Here is a 19,633-nt window from a genome sequence, read left to right as displayed (position 1 = left end):
GAGCCATAGCCCCACGTGCAGGACTCGTATGGCGTAGTACGTACGGATACACGTAGTGCAACTTGTTGGTCACGTCTATTCCTCAGGCGAGATGCGAGTAAAACAATACGCACGACGACACAAATCCAAACGAATCCAAACTCGGATGAGTCGACCGCGGGACGGTCGCGTGCACTCGCCGCTCGGTTCGAGCCAGGGTCGCGCACTGCCGCCGGGGGGCCCCTGCACAACCGCCCGGTGGCTCGCCAGAGCGCCCCGCAGAGGGCGCCACGCCTCGCCGCCGCATTTTTCGCCGCTCCCAAGACTCTTCCGCGTTCTCCGTTCGGAAGATAGGCAGAAGCGCCGCCGTCGTCGCAACGCCGGTGTTTTGCACAGATGGGCGAGCCACCCAGACCTTACACATATACGTCAACCACGATGCTTGTTTATACTATGTACGACGTACGAGTTTTGCTGACGACTTGTATCTCCGTTCCTGTCCACGCACACGTGGCTTCATAGCTCGTATACATGGAGTTTTGGTATTTAGGCAGTGGCATAAAAAAAAAAAAGATTGCCTTTCGGTTTGGCTGCGGCGTAGATTACAGTTGCGACGTCACTGTATTCAGTTAATGACACAGGTTAACTTGGATTTGACGTCGTTGTTCATGATAGATGGTGCCGTGCATTCAAGGCGGATCCATGGCAGAGCATTGTCGAAATGATCGCCGACGACGTCAGCAACAGCCGGATACAGAATCTAGGCCTTGTAAGCGTCCTGCATTTCGACATCAAAAAAAAAAGATATATATATATATATATATATATATATATATATATATATATATATATATATATATATATATATATATATATATATATATATATATATATATATATAGTGACTTGGTTTAACGCGATCAGCGCCCCTGTCAACAAGCGTACAGGTTTGATTCGGTACAATTATGTGGGTGACTATATTGCGAGACCTCCATCACCTGTGCGACAGCCCAATATCTATCGCCGGACTTTCGAGAAAAGTGTAGCGATGAAGGTGATGAAAGAGCCACATTTTCGCAGGGCAGCAGCAAATAGAATCAATTGATAGTGCTATACTAACGTATTCACCCACGCAGCCTCCAATTAGGCATTTGCGTATTAAAGTGGCACTTCAGTACGTGTTTTTCATATCTGAGAACCCTCTATTCATAAGGACTACCCAGACGGGATGTCGTTTTATGGCGTAAGCTTCAGACTCTCAATGACTAGGTCACATTGACTAGGCCTCTATTTTGTTCAATGCATTTTGATAACTCTGGTTTTGGGTTAGTTTCTTCCTTGCATAAGATTAACTTTTGCGGGTATTAAGTCTACGTATTGACATTTTTCTTGTATTATTCACCATGTTATCATGCACAGGAGGTCCCATTTCAGTTTGTAACACGGCGTGGACGCGCCCACAATACGCTGACGCTTCACACGCGGTTGGCGCGTGGGAGTCCCTCCTGCGTACCGCCAACCCGACGCAACAACGCCGGATAATCTGACGCGCATTCGAGGCCGCGACTACCGATCGGTTCCCCTCTTCAGGGCGCAATGAAGTTTTAATCCCTCCATCCACTAGAGTGAGAGCGAGGCCTTTCAGTGAATACGTATTCCTGAAAGAATTCTTGCCTAGTAATAACAGACATATAAATGCGTGCAATCCCAGTTCTTTTGTTCCTTCTCAGTCGAACGTTTCTAGACCTGGCGTGGCTCTGCCAGCCTTTTCTACTTTTGCTGCTTCTTTCTACGATGCACTTGCGGCAAACCTTCAAGGCTGACGCCTTGACAAAGGTGCTCGAGGGCGACAAGGGAGCGCGATGACGTGACGAGCCGCTTCTCCGTTTGGAATGAGAGTTGGAGGCCTGAGAAGCGTGCGTTAATGCGAGCACTTGGACGCTCATGAGCAATCACTCAAGGAATGTCGTGTACGGGCGTTGACGTGAGCCGAAAGGGAGAGACGTATCCTCTAAAGCTGGAGAGGAAGAGAACCTTAATGCGAGTGCTTGCTGAAATCTACGGAGGTGACTCATTGTGCATTTCAGTATTGTCTACCGATCGGGAATGTTTGCGTTCCTCGCGTCCGAAAAAATAGGAAAGAACCAACTCATGTATATGGGAAAGCATCATTGTATTGAGAATGGATGAAGACTATGTTGCTGATATTAAAGTGGATAGCCTGCATTAGTCGACATTAGCCGCCACTTGTCATTATTTAAACAACACTAGCCAACCATTTAGCCGATATATGGAAACACTAGCCGACATTTGCTAATGGTGAGTCAACACAAGCCAACATTAGGCAGCATAAGCTGACAATATTTATCACCAATGTGAGCCAACGCTTAACAGTTTTTAGTAGTAGGCGGGCAAATACGGTAGGCACTTGCGCACGCCTTTGGGGGCGGGGGGGGGGGGTATCTCCAGCACCTCCCCCCAGTCATCTACAAGGGGGGCACCAAGTTTATCCGATTCATTTGCTCAGTCGGAGCTGTCCCGTCATTGCTTAAAAGGCAGTGTTATGGCCATGCAGGTTCTTTACGATAATGGCGGCCGTGGATCCCACGATGTTACATTGATAGAACAGTTTACTTCTCACATGCCCCCATATAGCCGGGGACCAAAGGCATGCCGTCCTGAGGAGCACGTCATATCGCTTTAAGTTCTATTTTTGCTTCCATTACGATGCCTGTTTCCTTTCGGACACGATCAATGGAAAGGAATGGGGAGGCTACGGTGAAACTTCGCTTACCCCTAATGGAGAACCCTTCGCACGCCTATGACGGTAAACTAGAGTCTCTTTCGTTATCGGAATAAAGCAGATAAATCGCTCCACCTATACTAAGGACGACCATGAGCCACCATCCACCAGAATACCACCGCTCACTGTTAACAGATGGCGGGTGAGAGGGAGGAAGGGTCATGGAGCATACGCTTAGTTATGCTCTGGAATATAAAATGTTTAGGTGTCCCTTTATAGTAGCCACAAGAATGACGTGAATGCGCGAACGCAGGCAGTCCTTATCGCCCCGGTATAATCTGTCTTGAGCCTTTGCCCGTAGCGAGTGCGCGGCTCTGTCCTCCGCAGTGCACCGTTGCAGTGTGTAGCTGCGCGATAAGACGAGAAATGCGTCTTGCATCCGGAGGAAGGCACAGTATATACTCGAAGGAAAGAGCAGCGGGGGTGGACCGTGCTGCGGTCGCGGCGGCATCGCGGCTGGCGATCAGCGAGAGCTGGCCGTGCATGCGCGTGGTCCCGAAATAGCGGCCGCGCGGTGACAAGAGAGATTGCGTCAGCTTTTCTCTCTGCCGTGAATGGCCATTTGTGCGGCGGATGGCGGCGTCCCCACTTCCGCCTCTCGGCACCGCCGCAGGGAAGGAAGAAGAGCATCGCCGCGGTCGGGCTGCGCAGTTTCCTCTTCCAGCACCACGTAACGACAGGTGTGCTTGAAGAAAGAAACAAGAGGCGGGGGAGGGAGTGGCCGTTACGCGACGTAACGGAACTAGCGCCGTTCGGACAAAGGCTCGTTGGCATAGTTATTTTTTGCTTCGCCCGAAAGAATGCGACGACCTTCCATGGCCGCAGTGCTAGTCAGTTCCACGGCCACCGTATACTATTCAGACCGTAGTCGTTTGATGTAGTCTTGTCTGTACACGTGTACGTGCTCTTGAAATAGCATCTTGCCAAACCTAGTCAACCATCAGAATACGCTCTTGTCGATGGCGCTTTTGAATAGCTGTCTGCCATACACGGCTCGTCCTCGCGATTCATTGCTGTTGGTCCATCGTAAAATACATTTCGTGTTCAAGCAGCAGGAATAAAGCGAGCCAATATCGGCCCCTTAGAGGACCACGTTGGCTCTGTACACACGACATTAGGTCGACATGAGGTACATTACTTAGGCGATTGAACCCCAACGTGCCTTCTAGTGCTCGTTGCAGTTTTGCAGCGGTAGATCTGTCGAAGTTTTTACAAGCGGACACCCTTCTCTCGTCTTCGTGAGTGATTTCAAAGAGCTGGCTTCGTTTTGAAGTGTGGCCTTTATGTTCACAAAATATATTTGCGAGTTGTTGAAGAACATCACGTCCTTTTATTAAATTGTCGGAAGTCAGTGTGGTATATTCGATGGAGATGCAGGACATAATAAAATCACGTAAAGACAGTTTACGAGATAAATTTGCCTATCCCTTGTACTACCGGCCTTCGAATTACTGGTTATGTGTGTCGAGGTCTTGACATGCGCGTCTTGCTTCCCGCAGAAGAGTAGTTCTAGATCTCATACACGAGCTTCTTGTCTTAGCAAAAGAGCTCTCAGCTGGAGCTCGTCAGTGCTACTGTTAATGACAGAAAGGGATATCTCCAGTATCTTCGAACGCAACGAGCAGTTCACGTTCTGCCTTGGCACTGACACCACTACAGATCTCCGCGCTTTGACGTTTGGGGGAGCGCCATTTATAACAATGAAACAGAGAAAATGTCATGGGCGCGAACTTTCTTCCCAGTTCCGAGCGAACCGCCGCAGCCACGGACTGGCACCGTACCCCGCCGCTCGCGAGCAGTCTCCGCCACTGCAGGTAACAGTGTTCGGCCCACGGTGGCGTAGCATTAGGAGCGCTCCTTCGTGTGACGTCACTGGAGGAGGCCGCGTGACGTCAGAGCCAGTCAGCCGGTCGCCCTGAGCCAGCCAGCGGGCGAACCAGGAAGAGCGCGCGGGAACTGGGACAACGTCCCCCCGTGGCCCCCGCGCAGGCTGTTGAGGCGCCGCTATTTTGGTCGCGCGAGACCCCCTCCCTCGTCCGACTGGCTGACCACCACCTCTGGATTGCGCGCGCTTGCCCCGCACTGCGTCGCTGTGGACGGCGAAGAGAAACGCGCGCGCACCTTGCACACGCGAGCGCTGGACTAAAATAGCCGGGCCTGTCTTGGCCCGCAACCTGTTACCTGTGGCCAGCGCCTGCAGAGAAAAGGCCGCGTAATCAGGCGTCCCTGCTTGCCGTTTGCAGTGCACGCGACGCGCAACGCACAGCTGCTGGCGAGAAAGCGCGCGCGCTCACCTTTACCAAGCGCGCTCGCAGCACGTTCCTTGGAATGGCGGCGCGCGCGTCGCGCCCTCCCGAAGCTCGAGCCGTATACTGCAGTGCACGCTGTGCCGAGCGTACCCGTGCGCGGACCAGTTTGCGAAGGACGCGAATATAGCGCTGCCCATCAGGCGTGATTAGGCTGTCATCTGTATGCGCATGAGGGGCAACGTGGAGGTCCTTTCCGTCCAGAATGAATCACCTTCACGTGTCAAGAGGGCGCTTCGAGAAGTGGGCGCCCCCGATTATTCCAGGCCTGTGTCTCGAAATACCTGAGCCGTAGTTTAGTCACAGGGAAAGAAAAAGAATAACCTGCCGTGACAGACAGAGACAGGTCACGACACAGCGTGGAATCATCGCCTGTAAGTTGGCGAACAGCGTCACAGCGTTGACCACTGGACATTGGCCACTTGAGGAGACCACCTCTGGTGAGGCATTGTACCGCGCCCTCTCTATTCTAAGTGGTCACGTCCACCCCCACTCCCAGTCTCTTTCCACTGGACAGTTAAACTTCAAGAACACTGGACAAGGGCGTCGGGCAGCCAAGCTTCCAAATAATGAACAACATAGCGTATGTGTGTATGCGTGGCTACTTATGGTCAGCAAAAGAAATAAATAAAGAGGTTCGAACAAAGAGGCCACGATATATACGAGGTGAACGCGAGACTCTCTCCATATATCTAAGCAAGAAAGGCGAACGTATTCTTACTGGGATATTTTATGTTTGTGACATGGACGATACAGCGCAAGCAAGTACCGTGACGCAGTGACTAATGACCAACCTCGAAAACAAGAGTGCAGGCCCGTCGAATGAGGATATATAAATCCGGATTCATTCAGTCGAGAATTAATTAAAAGCCCAGGACAGCGGCGACGTCTGCACGCTCCGCTCTACCGGTTATGCGTGACAGAAATTCGCGGATCAACTGCGGGAGGCCCTGGATTGGGTGCAGTCTTGGACAAGTTGACCGCACGTGTAATTAGGACAATGACAAGGAACTGCTGTGTGCCACAGTTACCCGTGCTAAAGAAATGTGTCTTCTCGTCCGAAGTGCACACCAGAAATATATATAGGCACATACTCAGTGCAACAAGGCGATCTATTGGCACTGAGTTTACGCTGGTGGTTTTGCCCGCATGCCCAACACTGACCGAGTCCAATGCCGCTTCGCTTCGGTGGTCTGAGAAAGGGTGTATTTCTAGGCGGCATGGTCGGTGGTCGCCATATATCTTACAGCGAAACGGTCATATGCGTGTGCGAATGTGTACACGTCCAAACATATTGTTGCCAGCAAGTAATGATGTAGCAACAATAGGAACGGGGGTGGGTTCCCTTTGGTTCACCGACCTTTGAAGCCTCATGCAGGGAATTACTTTCTATGCCTTCAACTGCTACGAAAATGAACGTGTTTCGTCCTCAGGGGAAGTGCGAAAAGACTAACGGAAACCGAAGAGCCGATTTTTTGTTTTGTTTCGAGTCACACGAAGCAAATACGGAGAAAATTAGTATAAGAAACGTAATTGGCAAAAAAATGTTGTGTCTAATTGCACTGCCAAAATGGTATATGAAATGAAGGAAATAAAAATGGACGAAAATACAAACCCGTAGCTTCCTCATGGTGCATCAGAAGCTTTACCATTAAACTGCCGCACTATATACGCCGTCCCGGCACATTTCAATGTTATTTGTGTTTATAGGCCGTTTTCCAGAGGGCGCTGCCGTACGGCGATGGCAGCGCCGTCTATCATACGGCACGTTTCGCGGGTATATATGTGGGATTAGGCATGAGCATATTCAAAGGCACAGTGCACACACTAGAACTGCTAGATGACGCTAATTCGCGCAGTTATCACTACCGCGCAAAAGTAGCCGCTGGCATGCACGTTCATGCGCAGACGCCAGTGCATGGACGGCGGCGCGCTATAGTTGGAGGCTACGTCCCTCCTCCCCAAATAAGCGGTCCAGAACATTAGCTCCTGGGTGTGCTAGCCGGCGCCACTCACTGCCAAAGCGGCGAATGTGCACATGACCAGGGTTTGGGGACATTAGAGTCACTGGAAAAATTTTCCAGTGACTCTAGGGGACATGTGCACGTAGCGCCATCTCTCGTCGGTGACAACAGTGGCCTGCCGTAACAGAATGGGAAATGGGCGAGAAAAAAAATCATATCTGACGAAAAAAGCTAATTATCCCGGTTCTATACAGTACAGACTTATTTGAACATTCTGTTAAAATTACAGTGTCGCACTACAAACCGTGTGGCTTCCCAGAGAGTCTAATATTTTACAATGGTGCCCATGTGTTTCTTATGGGCGGTGTTCAATTGTCCTGGAAACCACACGCTTTGTAGTGTGATTGATACTGCAATTTTACCAAAATGTTCCAGTAGGTCTCTGTTGTATAGAACCTGGAGTCGTTTTTGATAACTAGGCTTTTTCAAGAGATATGATTTCGTTTTTCGCCTATTTCCCATTTAGTTAATTCAGGACGCCGTTGCTGCCGCCGAGAGATGGCGCCACATACAAATGTCCCCAATTCCTGACAATTAGGAGGAGTGTGCTACCAGCGCCTCCTCTAAGAGGAGGCACTGGTGTTAGCTGCGAGAGACGCGCATGAACAGCGAAAAGAAAAATGCTGGCTCTCCCGTAATCGGGAGTAGATGTAAGCAAGAAATGGCAACCGGCAAAGCAGATTGGTTGGAGATGATACTAACCACAATCCAAATATGCGGCCACAACGCGACGCAGGCCTGGAAGCTTACTGAGCCGGAATGAACTTTTTTCGAACTGAACCCCGCTGCAAGTCTCGTCTCGGCCAAAAACCGTCCGTGCCGCGCCAGACGCTGCCGGCGTGGTCACGTAGCGTGGCGCCATCTTTCGAAGGAGGCGGCGTAAAACCGGCGCCGCGAAACTCGCGGACCGCTGGCGTTGGAAAGCGCACAGGCAACCCTGTCCCGTCGACAATAGATGACAGTCAAATGTATGGCGCCCTGTATTTGCCTTTGGAGCGTCGCTATTTTAGATGACAAATAAAACTTCAGCGTACTAAGTTTCAGTTCCATTGGGAACAAACATTAAGAAGAACTCGGAAGCAATATTTTTTGTAACTTGTTTGCACAATAGCTAACGTATGTAATGCAATCCTGTGCAAAGGGCTGGGAGCTAGAGACCGCATATTCTTAACGTTTGACTACATGGTTGTCCGGATTATGTCTTTTTGTTCCCGCAACGATGTCCGTATGTTCTCGTGTGATGCCCGGATGACGGCTGTGGCTTTTGGCTCAAGGTCACTTGAAGGCCGTCGACAACGGGAGCTAAAAGCATTCCATGCATAAATAAAGAAAGGCAAGACAATGAAGGCAGTGTGTTTGCCGTATAGCCGTGACACGCACACACTCACGAAGTGTGAGGCACTGTGTCACCTTACATTTGGCGTAAATGGTCATTATCTCTTTTGCGTCAGAAAATCCGATGACATAAAGATAACGAGAAAAAATAGAAAAGTGTGTCCTGTTTAGTAGTTGTATACTACTACTAATACTACTACTACTACTACTACTACTACTACTACTACTACTATTACTACTAAATTAGTAGCAGTAGTAAAATTCCGATATATATTCACAATCAGCCTTTTTCACGATGCCATGGCGCATGCACCCTTCCCCTAGCGGAAACGTCGTAAAATGCCCCTTTATCTCGGAGGCTTTCGTTCTGGTGATACCGGTTGTCTCGGCTAGCCAAAACCCTACCAAAACGGTAGAGCTCAGCACAGAAAAATGAAAAAGGCGAATTTAGAGCGAACGGCAAAAGAAAGCAATGCTTGAAGTGTGCCTTCCACGAACGGTGTTTTTTATCCTTTGCCAATTTTTTTATGGCGGAACATTTTAATATAAGCTATAATGTATTGCGTTCTTGTGTAAGCCGGGAAATAAAGGAGTGCAGCAGGAAAAAGAAATATAGCGAGAGGAAAAACAAAGCGAAAGTATACGACGCGGAGGACAGGCGTCGAGAAACGCGTTAAAAGGAAACGTCGGAAACTTCCGTCACAAAAGGGCCGCTACTTTCCTGGCGGTCCCGTTACCTGTCCGTGTGCGATTACGGGGCAGCCGTCGCAACGCGTGCACACGCAAGGAAGAACTCGCTTCAATGTCGTAACTACTACTTCGAGAGCACGTTAAGGAAGCGGCAGAAACTTCCGCACAAAGGCCGCTTTATTGACGGTCCTCTTACCTCCACGATTACATACGGAACAAACGCGTCAGGGACGAGCATGAAGGGTAAGGAAGGAAGGAGGGAAGGAAGGAAGGAAGGAAGGAAGGCTGCCGCTTCGGTGCCGTAACTATCAGTGCTCTTGTCCTGTTTGTCTTTTTGTTACGAGAGCGATGCCCCACGATTGAATTTTCTACGGGGAAATGGTTATGCATATTGGGCGATTCTGTAACGTCAAACCTTGAGACGGCCATGGCGATTCACTCGGCAGCTAAGGCAAGGCGCACAGAGCGTGAACGCGAGTTCGCTTTCATAGTGTCGGTTTCTCGACGCCGGTTGCAAGTTGCCAAGGCAGTGCGCTCGCTCTTAGATAGACGCAAGAAAGAGAGAGATAGAGAGATGAAAAAGAAAAGCACGGAGGTCTTTCCGGTACTAGTAACTGGTTTGCTACCCTGCACAGTGGTAAAGAGGACAGAGGAAAAAAAAATCACAGCATATCCACGGAGTGAATGATGATGAGTGGGCGAAGCTGCGGAGGTTCATCGGTAAACCGTGAATCTTCCGTGAATTCTGCCCAGTACATCATCACCGATGTGAGATCGGGCGCGTTTATACTAAAGGTTCGATGAGTTATGACGACTTGCAGCTCACTTTAATTTTACATGTACGCTGTGAATTTTCATTGTTTAGAAAACCACTGCTTTAGGAAACATCTGGCGTCTTTCGTTAAGCAGCTGGCGTCCTTTAGTTTTGCTTTAGAAACATCTGGCGTTCTTTCGTTTTGCTTTTAGAAAACATCTGGCGTCTTTCGTTGGTTTATTTCACCAATCAACGGCGTTTTGAACAAAATTTTTATTGTTTAATCACGCACAGGAGAAATCTCACCAGGCACTACCTTGGAGGTAAACAATGACTGCTAATGGGAATGAGAGACAGAAGAATTCGGCTTTTAGTTAACGCGCACGCTGCGAATTTTTTATTGTTCAACAACGCACAGGAAAAATCTCCCACCGGCACCACCTTGGAGGTCAAGATCTGGTACTAGCGTTACGACTGGTTACGCACTACGACTACGAGGGACGAACGGGTGCCGCTTCAAGGAGCTTCGCCCCTAAAAATAAAGATGTCAGGTCGGGGTGTTGTCTGATCCCGTGCGCGCGTGCTTGCATGCGTGTGTGTGTGTGTGTGTGTGTGTGTGTGTGTGTGTGTGTGTGTGTGTGTGTGTCTTCTCATCCCATTGCGTATGCGGTAAAGTGACTGCGCTATTCGCGAAGCTTGGAATTCCTCTGCGTGTATAGACGGCTTGCACTGGCGTCACTGAAACCACCATGTTGGAGGACCGACATGGCAGGACGCGAAGCTCGTGATGTGACGTTAATGTTATCAGCTCATTGCATACAGGTTCTTTCGTTATTATTGCACAAAGGCCAGTAACGTTCCAGTGACGTCGTTACACAATGAAGCAGGTTAACCGGCCGTCATGGGATTATATGCTGCCTTTGGCTTCCTCAAAGCCGCCATGCTGAAGTACCAGTACGTCAGAACCTGCGTCCATGACATCACGTTGCAAGCTGTCAATAGGTTTTTGTCAGTGGCACCGCGCTGATGCGAGTGTGGCGCCCCCTCATGCACAGGTTGCCTGCCCCGGTCGGCGTGCTGCATAGCAATGGCCGGCGCGTGCGGTCGTCCAGCGGGACTTTCCGGGGCGGCTGCTCGCTCAGGGACCCGAGTACCGGACATCGCTAAGCCGCCACGTCGTCGTTGACTCCTCACCCCCTCTTGTACAGCGCGCACGGTGAGCCGCCCCCATCGGAATCCCGCTGCGTAGTTCATTCGTCAGAGTGCTACGCAGAGAATTTCAGTTTGTCCCGGTTAGAACCTAAGAAAAAATTCGAAGCCACTTCCACCCCAAGTCAAAGCTGCGCGAACTGCGGAGCATTGATTCGCCTGTGTTTCCCTTGTGTTTATCTGCTATTTTCTGTTCTTTTCTTGTGTTTATCTGCTCTTTTCTGTTATTTTCGTGTGATAATATGATATTTTCTATACTTTTCTGTTCTTTTCTTGTAATTATCCGATTTGTTTTGCGATCATCTTATTTTCTGTTCTATATGGTCTCCTTTCTGCTGTTTTTCTACTGTTTGCTGCTCCGAGCGCGGCGCGTCTAACTCCCGACGCTGGCGTTTCGCTGTCGCTTTGCTGGCTCGGACGGACGGATTGGCTCTTCGGCGACGCTAGCGTTCACGGGCAAGTAAGCGCTGGCGTTCCAAACGCGCAGCCTGCTCGGCTTGTGTGTATCAAACGTGGTACCTGCGTGACACCAACGCGAGACATGAGACAGCCCGCCCACAGCACCGCGGCGCGTCTGCCCTTCGCACAGTCGCGCTAGCTTGTTTCCGCTCGAACCGTAAGTACTTTATCTCGGCTAATCCAAATACTATACTGAGAGCTAAAGGTTCGTCGTTTGTCCCTAAAACATTGCGTTTGGCGGAGCAACTATATCAAAATCGCTGACGAAGTTTACCGGGACGTTCAAATTTACGGCCTAAAACCAGCGACAACGACGTGTGTCTGCATGATAAAGTCAACTATCTGAAACCAACGCTATAGATCTTTGAACGTTGTCTGAAACTAGTGGGGTGCGTGACGTCATGAGAATGAGTAAGCATTATTGGGTGGAGTATTGATGTTCGAGAAGATTCGTGGTGAGCAGCGCTGGTAGCGACACCTGGTATTGCAGAACCTGGCTAGAGACACGCAAAGCCAATATTACAGTGATTGAATTAACACGCTTTTCTTAACGGCGGGTGTAAATCATTACCAGTTAGATAATCAACACGCAGTACTTTCATTATTCCGTTTTGACGAGAACATCGACGCGACTGAAAATATTTACAATATAGTTGGACAAAACGCCACAACATTTCGCTACCAGCGCTGCCACCGCCTCCAACTGCTCCGGAAGACCGTAAAAACGTAAACGGCAAGACGTCTACGGACAAACCAAAATTTTCTGTTTGCTCGAAAACCCCAAAGGTGTGTAAATATCCATCCCGTATACGAATATCCAGGTTGACGAACACGCCTCGATTGGGAATTGTCTCGCTGTGTTCTTCGCATATCTATCTATCTATCTATCTATCTATCTATCTATCTATCTATCTATCTATCTATCTATCTATCTATCTATCTATCTATCTATCTATCTATCTATCTATCTATCTATCTATCTATCTATCTATCTATCTATCTATCTATCTATCTATCTATCTATCTATCTATCTATCTATCTATCTATCTATCTATCTATCTATCTATCTATCTATCTATCTATCTATCTATCTATCTATCTATCTATCTATTCATTCATTCATTCATTCTCAGTGTCGACGAGGCATAATATCGAGGCCGGTTCTTAATTTCTGTGTTCTGTACGCGGTTAACTAGCATAGAGCGCGTGCATTGGGAATGCGGCCGTATCGAAGGATCATCGTGCAGCAATGTGAGTACGGTAATGTTCAGAAGATTCATTCGATTAAACCAAGCCTACTAGCACCTTCTGTACCTTCTGCACGTGTGACATCGACTCTCCGAGCTACATCGGCGCTCCTTGCCGACACTCCCTGATTGCTCGGGGTGCAATAAGGTAAGGTGACAAGAAATGGTGCCGCTGCGGCGCAGTGCACCCTTGAACTTCTGTGCGAATGGGTGCAGCCTGGTGCACCACGACCTGCACTCACTGCACCCTTTCGTTCGCGGTGGTGACACGCACGCTTTTTTAATGATACAAACCTAGCTTTGCAGACATCTCGCCTGGATCGGCCTTTTTAGATGCCTGGTTTACGAGGTGAGCGCGGTAGAAAGTCGTCGGCGCATTTGCGTGCACGGAGACTATATACTTTTGTCGTCGCTCACGCGGTCGTCCGAGATGTCACAGAGGCTGCGCTACGAGCCCAATGAAATAACCATAATGTTGCTCTGGTTCCCTTCAGGAGACTTTGTGGTGTGTGAATAACGTTGAATAAGGAAATAGCGCAGATGCGTATTTGTTTCGACGTGCGAGTGAGAAATTAAAAAAGAGAGAGAGAGAGAGAAAGGAAAAATAAAGAGACTGCATATAATCGTGAGCGAGCCCTCCTCATCTACGTTTCGTTATAGCGATCGTCCGCCTGCTCGTCTCTTTCGTCAAGGTTCGCCGCCTCCTCTTCTCTTTCCTCAATCGAGATCACCTGTGAGGGCAAAACGCGCTCGGACTGGGCCCTAAAAATTCCACGACATCGAAACGAAAACAACAATACGAAGTTGCATCAAAAGGCGAAACGAGGGTGGCACGGCGGCGGCGTCGTCACCGAGCGAGACAGGAGCGCGCTCATGCGCGGAGCGCTCCCTTTCCCTTCGGAAAAGGACGCATCCAATTGCGGGAGAGCTCCTTCTAGGAAGTGCCGCGATGGCGAGTAGTACTTTCGCGCTGCTCAGCCTCGACTCAGCAGCACATGCACATTTGCTTGCTGCCGCTGCTCCGGAGAGCGTGGCGGTGGCCTCACCGGTGTGCTGAGGAGGGGCCGAGAGTGGAGCGCGGGGTGGGGGTCACTGGCCGAAACTGACCCAGATCGGGACTGCCGGACGGTTGCCGGGCGAGGAGGCGGAGAAGGACGGGGGCAGCCCACTGCCAACCACACCGCTGCGGGCCGCCAAGTTCACCACTCGCGGCCAGATAGCCGGCCACAACGCGCGCGATGCAGCCACTGCGCGACTACTTCGCTGTCGTCGCCGAAGCCCGGTGTTCGCGTGCTGCTTTGCTTTAATGGGACGCTAAAGTGAAACGATGAATCGGTTTAGATTGATACATTGTACTCTGAGAACTCTAACGTCGTTAATTTCACCATCATAGATTTATTAATGGAGGAGAAAATCAAGGCCAATGTTTCATTTTTAAATTTCGCGCCGAAATCGCCGCACGTGCTGTCATGGATTCCCTAGGCATATTTCGTATTTTGGCGACATTGACTGCGAAATTTTCTGAAACTTGGTATGTTTAATCTGTGGCCCCCTCAGAGGACAATGTACGTAATTTTTACTGATTAGGAACTACGTAGGACCTAGTAGGTGCAGTCAAAATCTATGACGTCACGACGTTTGGTGTGGGAATTTCAAAGGGGCATCGCCACCCGCATTTTCTTTTTCCCGTTTTCTCGCTTATCAAGCACCTTCTCGTGGCAAGCGTGGTGATCTTGGAATTGTGAAAAAGTGATTTACTAATATGAGAAACATCGTTTTTTACTTTGGTGTCCCTTTGAGTACCAGGGCCGAGTTCAGCAATGCTAGAGAACCGCAGCAGCGGCAGGCTTTCGCAGCGCATACCGTCATCTTACGAGGGGAAACTGCTGTGTTGCGTGGTTTATCGTACACCGTATACTGGTTTGAATATAAGGAAGACGCATATTCCTGCAACCCACAAGCGTGAACGACTCAGCGTCGTTCGGGGGAGGGGAGTGAAGGAAGATGGGGGAAAGGAGACGCCACCTTCTCGAGCAATGAGTATACCCACTAAACTGAGTGCCAGGCCGGGGTTAGGCCAGGCCCGCTGGAAAAACCGGTGGGTGCATGGTGGCACTGGGAATGGAATCGTTTAATAGTAGTATACCTGTACGGACCCTTCAATCGGAGAGAGGGAAAAACCTCCTTTCTGGAGTGCTGCACGGGAGTACAACGTCACTGCCTCGGCAGTGCATTCTGGGGCGAGAGTGTCACGCACATTTACAACAGCCTACTGGGGATTCTGGCGGTACCCAAGGTGCCCTTGTTGGAAAGATGCATCTTCAAAGGTGCACCTTTCAAACAAGGGCACCTTGGGTGTCGGTTGGCATCTTCAAAGTACATTACTTAGTTATGCCGGGCCATCTCGCTGTAAAGTTCGCGCACCGTAACGTTCAAGATATAGCTGGCATGAAATGAATCATTCTTTCTTTACACGGGTCATTTCGTTGTACTTATACGCGTTCTACTGCGTACGTCTTTCTCCTTCCTTTCCTCACGATCACACTTTATTACCCTCTTACGACCTGCTTCGCAAATTCTGTTATATTCTGTCACACTTAGCGAAGTGTCTTACGACACTTCGCAAATTGTGGTAGAATATAACGTACTGGCTCACATATATCTTTACCTCTCCTTAAAATAATAAATTATCCTCCTAAATATACCAATAACAATTTATTTCGCCATCATCTTCGCCCCGTTTTCGTCTGTTGCACAGTATTTCCTTTTTTAGCCTTGAAAGTAAGTGCGCGCACGAGTCGCCACTTTCCGGAGTCCGCATGCCGCATGAAACTCCGCACGAATTGCCGCATGACGCCCATGTAGTAATCCCGCACAGGGTATCATTGAATCTGCGAAGTAGAATAGTAAGAGACACGACCGTTGGTGCAAAAGTACGAATTGTTACGAATATGTTATAAAACAGCAAAATTTCATTCAGGATCAGTGATTTCTGAACCCTTGCCATGGGTGCTGCAGAGAGAGAAAAGGCGAAAAAAAAATATAAAGCGAGGGTAAAAGCGACGATATTAATGGGCCATCCATCACCATATCGTGTCAAAGAGGACGCTGGTATATATTCATCCATCTATCTGACTATCCACAGAGCTAAGTGTTGGCCTCGTCGGGCTCCCGATTACTCGTGGCCGGAGGGGTTCCCGAGTATTGATTCCCGATGCCGGTAGGGCTCAGAGTTTCGATTTGTTCGCCATGTCCCAAGGGCGAAGCTAGAAAGAGAACGTGGCCTAGCTGACGATGACGACACGATCGCGACGTGACGTCAATGGCAGTTAGATGGACGGAATGGCTAGACCAGTTTGAATTATTTTAGTTAAATTATGTTGCTGTTAAAAGAAATAGGCCTGTCTCCTGCACCGCAGTTTCAGTACAATACTTATTAGAACCAATTAGTCTACTAGAACCAAGCGTCTCGAAAGTGAGCGCAGAGTTCTGCATAAACGTATAGTTAACTAAGTGAAGGACGCATAGAATCTAAGTGCTTTTATATTTCTGCGCATGCGATAGTGCTACAGAAGTTGAAGCCACGAATCCGTGAACGTCGTTAGCACTTAATCGTCAAGGCAAGCGAATCAATCAATCAATCAATCAATCAATCAATCAATCAATCAATCAATCAATCAATCAATCAATCAATCAATCAATCAATCAATCAATCAATCAGTACTGCATATCGGCTCACTGAACCACGATATACACTCAGAAGCCTGTACAAGAAAGTGCTCGGGGCATTCACAGTATTTCTTTATATAGATAACTTCGTTCTAAAGGCCGCAGACTGTTAACAACCTTTCATTCGCTGCACAGATCATTTCATGGTAGAGTCGCTTGCTTGCCAGCTTCGGGTGGATCTATTCTACCACGCTGCTGAATACGCCGTTTCTCGTCCATATGAGCGGTGTCGTATGTTGTTCGTTTCAGCATAACTTTAACATTTCAAACGAGGCCGAATCAGACAGCAAAAAAATAAACAAACGAACCATCGCGCGAGTCAGAAGCAGTCAACGTTGAAAGTACATGCTGCGAAACCAGTGGCCCGGCAACAAGTAAGAATAAATCTATACACGTCGTGATATTGCGCTAATGAGGCCGATTACAACGACGGTAGCCTCGTCTAATATCACGATGAGCGCGCACTGCATGTCAAGGGCCTGGCACGCAGGCCGCACAGTGGCCTGAGAAAACGCTCCATTCTAAGAGGGCGTGTACCGACTTGATGAGACTACAAATCACGAACGCAGCGGCGTGAGGTTAGTTTCACGTATAATAACGCTCGGCAAGCATGTAACCAGCCCCTTAGCTCATAAGAACTAAAGAAATCTTAACGCGTACTCTAGCGAGACTCGAGCACGCTGTATGCATAGAGCGCTGCAGTTTACTACTACAAACTAGCAAAGGTGTGCGGCGAAAGAACGTGCACGTCGTCGCTGCTCGACAGACCGGAACGGGAGAGGCGCGGAAGTGCCAAGTCCAGCGTTAGTCGTGTTTTTTCTTTCTCTTTTTTTTTTCTCGCCACTTTCGACACTTCGACGGCGCGAATTTATGTGTCGTGATGCGCGACGAGCAACGCGCGTTGAAAAACCGATGGCGTTTGTTGAAACGTAAACGCTGATAAAAAGTATTGCTTGCGTTGGTTGCGTAAAACCACGGGAATTCCGCTTTAATAATAATATCCAGGGTTTTACGTGCCAAAAAACACGATATGATTACGAGGCACGCCGTAGTAAGCAACAAAAATTCAAAAGCCTTTCCCCTATTGGGGAAAGTGCATGGGCAAGCGAAGCATTGAGCCTGCGTGCCTGACGTGCTACTTTTCTTTCTTTCCTTTTTTTCTCTCTCTCTCTTTCTTTCTTTCTAACGTACTGCGCAATGCTCCCTCCTATAATAATATCCGGGGCTTAACGTCCCAAAACCACGATATGATTATGAGAGACGCCGTAGTGGAGGATTCCGGAAATTTCGACCACCTGGGGTTCTTTAACGTGCACCTAAATCTAAGTACACGGGCCTCAAACATTTTCGCCTCCATCGAAAAAATGCTCCCTCCTAATGTTACTAACAGCGCAAAAACCTAACCAGGGCTTAAAGTGAGGGGGCTCGCCCCCCCCCCCCCCCCACCCTTCCATTTCTTAAGGAAGGGCTGTATGTATGTGTGTATGTATGTATATAGGTTGCCGCCCTCTGGACCACCCCCGCTTTCCTATGAAGGGAGACTTTAAGCGCTGCTCCTAACTGTTTCCTTCCTCCATGCCGGGAATTTGACCTTCACCCACAATGCTTAGCAGCTCAACACTTCAGTTGCTACTGGCAACAACGACGCTCATGCGTTCGTATTCAGGCAACTTGAAATGACAAGTCACCTCGATAATAGGTCAGATTGTCATTTCAGAAACGGCTGATCGCCGAGAAGCGCACGATCGAGAGAGCGCTTACAAATACGCATGCGACCGGCGTATACCTTCGAGGGCCCCATTTCTGTACGCTCACCGGCGCCGGTTTTCGCCTGTACGACGCCACAGATTTTCGCGAGTTATTAACAAGCTTCGCTTGAAACACGATAAACATGCTGTCGAGAGTGAAAATGCGGAAGAAAGTTGCGTTATACAGAATTGCCTGTCTGGTTGGGTTAATTACGATCACGGTGTGATTACGACATTCGAGCGACCCCAACAACAACAAAAAATCATAACCAAATATACATTACGGTCACTGTAAAGTCATATGCTATTGCATCACTCGACGTAAGCGTTTTTCTCTCTACGCAATTAACGTGAGGACCGCGCCACGGATGCTGACTCCATGGTATAAGCTAATCTACTCGTGATTCGTCAGCTGACGGGAAGGACGCAGAAACGAACGAAAGGACACGCCCCTTAGATGAACGTACAAATAAAAAAAGATAGCACGTGTGTCCCTTTGCTGCGTGCTATAATTGAGTTTACACTTCGATGCGGTAAACATGCAGGCGTTTCCGCAATACGCCATCCTAAAGCCGTGTCAGAAATAATTGTGTACAGTACAGTGACTTGTTTAGGATATAACGTGAGGCGGAGAGCGCGCTATTTTAGACGCCACGTCTGATTTCGTGACGTTGTCTATTTCGTCACCCTGCGCTTGGATGTGGAAAGCGTTGCCCGCGGTCAGCGAATACGTCCGCAGATTAAATGACAACGGTATTAACCGATCACGTATTCATTAGCGCGACAGCAGACAGAAAATACTGGCGTGAGAGCTTGACCGCGGAAGCGCCTTATTATACTTCCAATCTAACATTTTAATTTTGGGAAACGCATTAACTTTCTCACGCGCCACGCTATTGCCAGTCAAGCATGCCATTTTAGACATTAGTGGGAACCACTATTATAAACCAAACCAGGGATTCTGGAACAGTTATTCGGTCGGTAAAAAACTGAGAGACGGTTTGACTCTGCCAAGCAGCGTAGCATTGTGCGAAAGCACATTAGATATCCGCGTTAGGCGTTGCTAGGCCGTTTCTAGGCTCCACTGGGTTCGTCTGAAGCCTCGTGTTGTTTGCTGACATCCGCAAACTATCACAGGTATGATAAAACTGATTTTGCACTAAAACTCACCGAAGAACTGTTTCTGAAGTTTTTTTTCCGACATAAACATGTCAACAAAAAAAAAAGAAAAAGAAAAAAAGGAAAGGAGTTAAAACATAGAGAGTTCTGTAGTATGCGAAATTAGTACATACAACCTGTGCTTGACCGCTGACCGAAGGTCGCGGTCAAGCACAGGCCGCGCGTTTCGA

General features: G+C 48.8%; 1 protein-coding gene across 6 annotated transcripts in view; it reads left to right on the top strand.

Annotated features, from left to right (window-relative positions):
- Positions 1 to 19,633, top strand: part of LOC119382861 (ecdysone-induced protein 74EF) — a 266,794-nt gene that overhangs the window by 37,429 nt on the left and 209,732 nt on the right. For 4 of the 6 annotated variants that reach the window (XM_037650744.2, XM_037650748.2, XM_037650747.2 and 1 more), the window contains exon 2: positions 10,947 to 11,107. The exons of the other annotated variants lie outside the window; for them this stretch is intronic. The gene's annotated coding sequence lies outside the window, so the exon portion shown is untranslated. The remainder of the gene's footprint in view (positions 1 to 10,946; positions 11,108 to 19,633) is intronic. 6 annotated transcript variants of the gene reach the window in all.

Source organism: Rhipicephalus sanguineus, chromosome 2, assembly GCF_013339695.2.
Source record: "Rhipicephalus sanguineus isolate Rsan-2018 chromosome 2, BIME_Rsan_1.4, whole genome shotgun sequence".
Taxonomy (NCBI): domain Eukaryota; kingdom Metazoa; phylum Arthropoda; class Arachnida; order Ixodida; family Ixodidae; genus Rhipicephalus; species Rhipicephalus sanguineus.
Note: the sequence above shows the minus strand (reverse complement) of the source record. Positions and strands in the feature narration are given on the sequence as shown.